The sequence below is a fragment of the Salvelinus alpinus genome, chromosome 19, assembly GCF_045679555.1.
Source record: "Salvelinus alpinus chromosome 19, SLU_Salpinus.1, whole genome shotgun sequence".
In the NCBI taxonomy this organism is placed as follows: Eukaryota; Metazoa; Chordata; class Actinopteri; order Salmoniformes; family Salmonidae; genus Salvelinus; species Salvelinus alpinus.
The window spans coordinates 43,463,480-43,472,009 of record NC_092104.1 but is presented as its reverse complement, the minus strand read 5'-3'; positions in this window follow the sequence as shown (position 1 = coordinate 43,472,009).

Below are 8,530 nucleotides of genomic sequence, written 5' to 3'. Positions count from 1 at the left end.
GGGGGGTTAGAAAATCCTCATGGGGTACGAGCTGATTGGATCCCCCCCTCCTCTCTGGCTCTGTCTGGGGGAGGTACAGTAAGCCCTGGCGGATTTGAGAGAGGCCCGGATTGCTCATTAATAAAGAAAGGATGAGACTAGGAGTGGGGGTTAGAGGGGAAGGGGCTGACTAAAAGGGAGTGGGAGAGAAAGAGAAGGGGAAAGACAATGTAGAGATAGAGAGGGGGAGGGGGAGAAGAGGGCTACTTCATATTAGACAGTAATTAAATAATCATGTTTCCCTTGTTCACCTCCTCCCCTCTGCCTCCATAAGCACCAGCGGCCACAACACCTGTCACAACTCATCGCCCTCACACACACACACACACACACACACTCACACGCACACGCACACGCACACCGACACACACACACACACACACACACACACACACACACACACACACACACACACACACACACACACACACACACACACACACACACACACACACACACACACACACACACACTCACGCACACACACGCACTGCCTCATACTGTAAACATTGCACAGAGACACACCTAAACACATAAAATAAGAACTCACACAAAAGCAAAACAGTGATGTGTCTGAGTACTGTATGATGATGCTTTTATGGATCAGTATATCTTATGGGAACTACTTAGGGGGATTTAAGGACAGGGGTCTTCAAAAAATAAATAGGGTATACCCCCCCACTGTGTAACGGATATCTCCAAAGGTGGGGGTTAAGCTCTGATCAGGCCTGGGTGATCGGGGGACGAGTGACGGGGGTGAGGAGCCACGGTACCGGGTGTTAAGGGGGTGGTAGACTGAAGGCTGGAACTGTATCAACAGTAATTAAAAACAACCCACACCAGGACAGAGCAGATTACTAAAAAGACAATCACACACACACACACACACACACACACACACACACACACACACACACACACACACACACACACACACACACACACACACACACACACTCAACATCAGATTATGCTGCAAACCACGGTGCCCACCCATCATCAATAACAACAGCTATGTCTAGTGTATGTACTATTGTCTCTAGATAACTGTGTTTATTAACGTTATTACCTCCAGTGTGGATTTACTCATGAGGTTATCTACAGTGCTTTATTTGTAAATTGGTAGGTGATGGAACAACATTGAACGTGAGAGGGGGGTTGATCCGGGGGTCTCCGAGGTACCTGAAAGAATGAGAAAAAAAGTGTCAAACACAACGTAGCATCGCAACAGTCGGATCAAGCAACCCGGTAGCTTACTATCTATGGTGCTAAAATGGAAAGCGCTCTCCGGCGCTGAATAATTCAAATAATTTTTGATGTCACCCGCCATATGCAAATGCTATACTCAGCTGTGGGGATTACAGGGTCTAATTTCATATCATTTTCAAGCCATCAATGTAGCAGCAGAACACGCATAACAGAATACCGGAAAACATATGAGAGAAAAAAGTGTTAAACACAATGAAGCACCGCAGCAGATCTATGTATGGTGCTGAAATGGACAGCGCTCGCCAAGGTGCTGATTAATTGAAAGCATTTTAGACGGCACTGCTAAACACTCGTCATACGCATATGCCCAGATACTCAGCCGTGGGGCTTACCCGAACTTCATATAACTTCAAATAAAATATGTTAATATAGAATAGAGCAGAACACACAAGAATATATAGGCCTGTCACCTGTCTATGTGATAATATGATGCGCATATGTCACAAGTGACACTGACTCTTAATAAACTAGAGACTGCCAATCAGCATGACTTATCATTTGACATCATATCTATTCATGAGTTCCTTTTAATCACGTGTGCTGTGTGTTTACAATGATTGTCTTTCACTTCATTCCTTACATTCTCTCACATGAAAACCTCCTACAAGACAGCCATTCCCTTGTGCGTCTTCTCCTCCCGATTTCGTGTTTGGCTCCTGGTGTCTGTGCCCTATCTGTGTCATTTAGCAATCCATGAACTCACATAGGGGACTGGGTTGAATTTGGTCAGGGGTGGACAAACAAGGTTCAGAAAAAGTAGCCCTGATATGGTGGAGGTGTGCAGAGAGGCGAGGGTTGAGGTGCAAATCAGGTTCATTTGAGAAAATCCCTGCTCGCATTCTGCACTGCAGATGGGAACGGTGCTGACCACCACCAACGGCTCCTTCAGTCCATCTGGAATGTCTCCATTACCATTGTTGTCCCTGTACTGTCTGTAGGCCTGTATGACCGTGCGTGGACTGTCAATGCCAAACCGCTGGCAGAGAGATTCTGAGGACTCTTTCTTTTTTTGTAATGTCTGAGGTAGAGGTTGCTGTACATTCCACCCACTCTTTTGCGAGTTTCCTTTTTGCATGTTGTACAGGCCAGTCTCAAATGTTGTATGATGAGCCAGGGGTTATAGGCTTGCTTGATCTTGAACTGAACCTCCTTCTAAATTGCACCTGCTCCGGGCACTTCGTTGGTGGATGCACCGTCCTCCCCGTCCCCCTCCCCCACCGAGTCTGTCTCGATAGTGGGCCTACTAGCTAATGGAGGTGGTATTGGTGATGCTGAACTGGCAGGATTAGCAGCGATGCTAGCAAAGGTATCGCCATCAGGAGCAGCTTCCTCAATCCTCAGTTCTCTGGCTTGTTTCGAGTTAGATGCTTCACCTTTTTGCTCTGGATTTTTGGACTTGAAAAAACGTCATCAGACTAGATAGCCTTTTTTTAATCCCACGTTTCAAATTGAGAATTATCAATAGACAAGCGAGATGGCTAGCTAGCCTAGGCTACGTGACGTGATTATGTAGGGACCTCTTTTCTAGACGACTACTACTAAGACCTGTTTCAAGATCAGGTACTTATCCCGCCGGCATCGGCATTAACCTCTATGTAAAAATAAGAGATCAGGTCTGAAATCCGTGTGGCAGGATAGGATGATTACACAGAAGGGTCACCCCGCTTTTACGCAATGGTTTTTCTGGGAGGTGGAAGAAATAACCAGGAAGCAACTTGATTTAACTCTGATCGTTTTTATTAGAATGTGTACTGGACAAACAGAGAAAAAATCAAATAAATCATGCAAATAGGTGCTGCAACGAACAAGGTCAAATCTGAGAGGTGACAGATCCTGTTGTGATCAACGTTGTGAACAGAGTGCCCCATGGTGGCGGTGGGGTTATCGTATGGGCAGGCTTAAGTTACGGACAACGAACACAATTGCATTTTATTGATGGCATTTTGAATGCACAGAGATACCATGACGAGATCCTGAGGCCCATTGTCGTGCCATTCATCTGCCACCATCACCTCATGTTTCAGCATGATAATGCACGGCCCCTGTACACAATTCCTGGAAGCTGAAAACTTCCCAGTTCTTCCATGGCATGCATACTCACCAGACATGTCACCCATTGAGCATGTTTGGGATGCTCTGGAACAACGTGCACGACAGAGTGTTCCAGTTCCCGTCAATATCCGGCAACTTCGCACAGCCATTGAAGAGAAGTGGGACAACATTCCACAGGCCACAATCAACAGCCTGATCAACTCTATGTGAAGGAGATGTGTTGCGCTGCATGAGGCAAATGGTGGTCACACCAGATACTGACTGGTTTTCTGATCCACGCCACCACATTTTGTGACCAAGATGCATATCTGTATTCCCAGTCATTTGAAATCCATAGATTAGGGCCTGATGAATTTATTTCAATTGGCTGATTTCCTTTTATGCACTGTAGGAAAGTCATTGAAATTGTTGCATGTTGCGTTTATATTTTTGTTCAGTATATTTCATCTATAGCCTAATAAACTGCATGCTTTCCCGAGTTCAAAATTTAGCGACAAATGTGGTGTTTCCATCAGGCCTGTCGTGTCATTTTTTATCCAACATGTACTTTACTTGCATAAAAAAGTTTGATGGAAACCTGGTTAGTGTCTGTCACCTTGATTACTCCAATTTGTCTCTCGACCTGTGCACCTACATTAACGTTAATTTGTAGTCTAGGTTGTAGCAACATGATGGGTATAGAGAAAATTGGAGTAGTAGCCTAAACCTATGAATGTTACATTGAGCTGGATTAATGGAATATGAACGTCAGTCATCCAGTATGATGTCATAGAAATCAGGCCATGCTCAAAAATGTTTTTGTCTTCCCTAATCATGAACAGCATTAACCGTGCCACTGGTTCAGATCACGCCCGTGACACCTGGTTGTGCCTCCGGATTACAGAGAGTGATGTCGGCAGGGATTCAAACAAATGCACATAAACGACGTGTGCACTACTGATGGACCTTTAAATGTCTTTTGAGACAACATTTTTAGCCTATTACAGCAAACCTGAGCTCTGTGAACATTGCAAAAAGTTCCTTTAAAAGGTTGTTAATCTGTGTTGGATTTAATCCTGGTCGTCATCTACTTTACCGCAGCACCTAATGTATGACCTTAACTATGGAGTCCATTTTATGACACCCACTGCCTCATGCTTCACCCCCACCCTTGAGTCAATCGTTATTGTCAACCAGAAGGAGGGGGAAGGCTCAAATGGACACCATACGTAACCTCACCTTCACCTCAAAGTCGCAACGCTAGGCATTAGGTCCTATCTTCCACATCATAACATCATGCTTACTGTTAATTACATTAGCTTTCATGTCAATTTCACATGTTGCCCACCCTATTTCTTCCCCAATTGGAAACCAGCCCTTTTTGTGTGTATTCATTTAGTTATTTTGAGTTTGCTGTGACCTTTATTATATACACTGAGTGTAGAAAAACATTAAGAACACCTGCTCTTTCCATGACATAGACTGACCAGGTGAATCCAGGTGAAAGCGATGTTCCCTTATTGATGTCACTTGGAAAATCCACTTCAATCAGTGTAGATGAGAGGAGAAAGGTTAAAGAAGGAATTTTAAGCCTTGATACAATTGAGACGTGGATTTTGTACGTGTGCCATTCAGAGAGTGAATGAGCAAGACAAAAGATTTAAGTGCCTTTGAACAGGGTATGGCAGTAGGTCCCTGCTGCACCGGTTTGTGTCAAGAACTGCAACGTTGCTGGGTTTTTCAAGCTCAACAGTTTCTCTAGTGTATCAATGGTCCATCACCCAATGGACATTCAGCCAACGTGACACAACTGTGGGAAGCATTGTAGTCAACATGGGCTAGCATCCCTTATAGAGTCCATGGCCAACGAATTGAGGTTGTTCTGAGACCAAAAGGGGGGACGGGGGGTGCAACTCAATATTAGGAAGGTGTTCCTAATTATTGGTATACTCTGTATATATTTTAGGTGCCTTATTCTAATTTTGCATCATTACTGTTTGCTGTGTTTCTCAGTTTGTGTTTCCTAATTGATTGATTATAGACTCCCCCTTGGCTGGTCTCCTTGGAGACGGGAGTTAGCCCAAGTCTGCCACACCTGGGCCTGATTTACTAACGAGCTACCTGAGCTCCTTATAATTAAGCTCCCAGCTCACTCCTGGCTGCTGAGAGGTGGAGGGTTGAGATGGCGGAAACAAAATTGTTGTTTGAAGATGAAAGCACGTTGAGTACAGTTGGTGAGAAAGATGTGTGGACAACAGTGAAGTCCAAGAATGGAACAAAAAGGGCTAAAATTGTTGTGGAAAATGAGTCTGATGAATTGTTGCTTGTTGGAGTACGTTTTTTTGGATAAGGATGTTCATTTGGGAAACCCTTTTGAAGTCACGAGGATGGTGAAGAAGGCATTGGCATAAGTGGATGCAGTCAAAGTAACCAGGATTGGTATGGTGTTGATATCATATGTATCTAAAGAGTAAAAGGAGTGTGCATTGTGGCTTGCGAAATTATCGATGCAGGAAGTGGACAGCTTTGATTTTCGGAGCAGGGCACCGGTAAAAGGTGTTATCTCTGCCGTGCCGTTGGACATTGATAATCAATATCATAGGCTGAAAATTCCAGGAGTAGTTCATGCACGTTGCTTGACCTGTATGGAGAATGGGGGAAATTGTTTAAGAAGTCCAAGAAGATGGACGTCATTATATCTGCAGCTGAGAAGTTTTTGGGCCTTCGAGACATCATGGTAGAAATCCTGCAAGGACTTTTGTCTCCAGAAAATGATCCTTCTGAGCCTGTGTAGGGACCTGATTAGAACAGAAAAGCAGGCTGATTTAGTTTAAATCCAATTTCATTATTGATAGTTTGTATGGATTTTTAAAATATATTTATTATTCTTTTTTTACCCCACATTATTTCCTTTTTGGGATCTTTATTATCTACCTGTATAGCGGAATCTGGGACCGAGAGACTGAAAAACAGCTTCTATCTCAAGGCAATCAGACTGTCAAATAGCCATCACTAGCACATTAGAGGCTGCTGCCCTATATACAGTGGGGCAAAAAAGTATTTAGTCAGCCACCAATTGTGCAAGTTCTCCCACTTAAAAAGATGAGAGAGGCCTGTAATTTTCATCATAGGTACACTTCAACTATGACAGACAAAATGAGAAACAAAAATCCAGAAAATCACATTGTAAGATTTTTTATGAATTTATTTGCAAATTATGGTGGAAAATAAGTATTTGGTCACCTACAAACAAGCAAGATTTCTGGCTTTCTCAGACCTGTAACTTCTTCTTTAAGAGGCTCCTCTGTCCTCCACTCGTTACCTGTATTAATGGCACCTGTTTGAACTTGTTATCAGTATAAAAGACACCTGTCCACAACCTCAAACAGTCACACTCCAAACTCCACTATGGCCAAGACCAAAGAGCTGTCAAAGGACACCAGAAACAAAATTGTAGACCTGCACCAGGCTGGGAAGACTGAATCTGCAATAGGTAAGCAGCTTGGTTTGAAGAAATCAACTGTGGTAGCAATTATTAGGAAATGGAAGACATACAAGACCACTGATAATCTCCCTCGATCTGGGGCTCCACGCAAGATCTCACCCATTTGTTCCAGCTCTCTGCAGGTCATTCACTAGGTTCCCCCGTGTGGTTCTGGGATTTTTGCTCACTGTTCTTGTGATCATTTTGACCCCACGGGGGGACCTAGTGAATGACCTGCAGAGAGCTGGGACCAAAGTAACAAAGCCTACGATCAGCAAGGGCATTGAAGATGAAACGTGGCTGGGTCTTTCAGCATGACAATGATCCCAAACACACCGCCCGGGCAACGAAGGAGTGGCTTCGTAAGAAGCATTTCAAGGTCCTGGAGTGGCCTAGCCAGTCTCCAGATCTCAACCCCATAGAAAATCTTTGGAGGGAGTTGAAAGTCCGTGTTGCCCAGCAACAGCCCCAAAACATCACTGCTCTAGAGGAGATCTGCATGGAGGAATGGGCCAAAATACCAGCAACAGTGTGAAAACCTTGTGAAGACTTACAGAAAACGTTTGACCTCTGTCATTGCCAACAAAGGGTTTATAACAAAGTATTGAGATAAACGTTTGTTATTGACCAAATACTTATTTTCCACCATCATTTGCAAATAAATTCATAAAAAATCCTACAATGTGATTTTCTGGATTTTTTTCCTCATTTTGTCTGTCATAGTTGAAGTGTACCTATGATGAAAATTACAGGCCTCTCTCATCTTTTTAAGTGGGAGAACTTGCACAATTGGTGGCTGACTAAATACTTTTTTGCCCCACTGTACATAGACTTGAAATCACTAGTCACTTTAATGTTTACATATTTTGCATTACTCATCTGAAATGTATATATTGTATTCTATTGTATTTAAGTCTATGCCACTCCGACATTGCTCATCCTAATATTTATATATTCTTAATTCCATTCCTTCACTTTAGATATGTGTCTATTGTTGTGACATTTTTTAGGTATTACTTGTTCAATATTACTGCACTGTTGGAACTAGAAACACAAGCATTTTGCTACACCCGCAATAACATCTGCTAAACATGTGTATATGACCAATAATATTTGATTTGGAATGTAACACCCCGCCACCGATGACCTTGCAACCGAAGGGGGACCACGTGTGAGTGTGGTCGAATACTTCTGTTCAGAATGGCTCCCTGCTCATGCATGGTCCCCCCCCCCCCTGGGCTGGAAGTCAGACGCTTCATCAACGAGGAACGACTGCCAAACGACTACTGACTAAAAACCAACAGCATATGACGAACCGACAAGTGGCGGCCGTGACCCCGAGATATTTGTATTAAAAACCTTATTAGCCTGGGATCAAAAAAGCATGTCACTTTGACATCAACACACACAAACATTCAACTAACACACATAAATTACATGTCAAGCAACATCCATATTTGCTCCACCATAACATGCATTCCATACATTACACTATACCTTTAACGACAACGGAAGGATATTAGATTCTACGCTTAATGAAAACATGTCAGATGTACAAGATACCCAACTATCCTTTAAACATCCCATACGTGATGGTGTAATACCCCAATCTCCATCTGCACAGAGCTACACCAGACTGAGCGCATACACACCCAAAAGCAATTACATTGGCAACACTCTGGATACGATGAAGGAAAAAAGGAAACC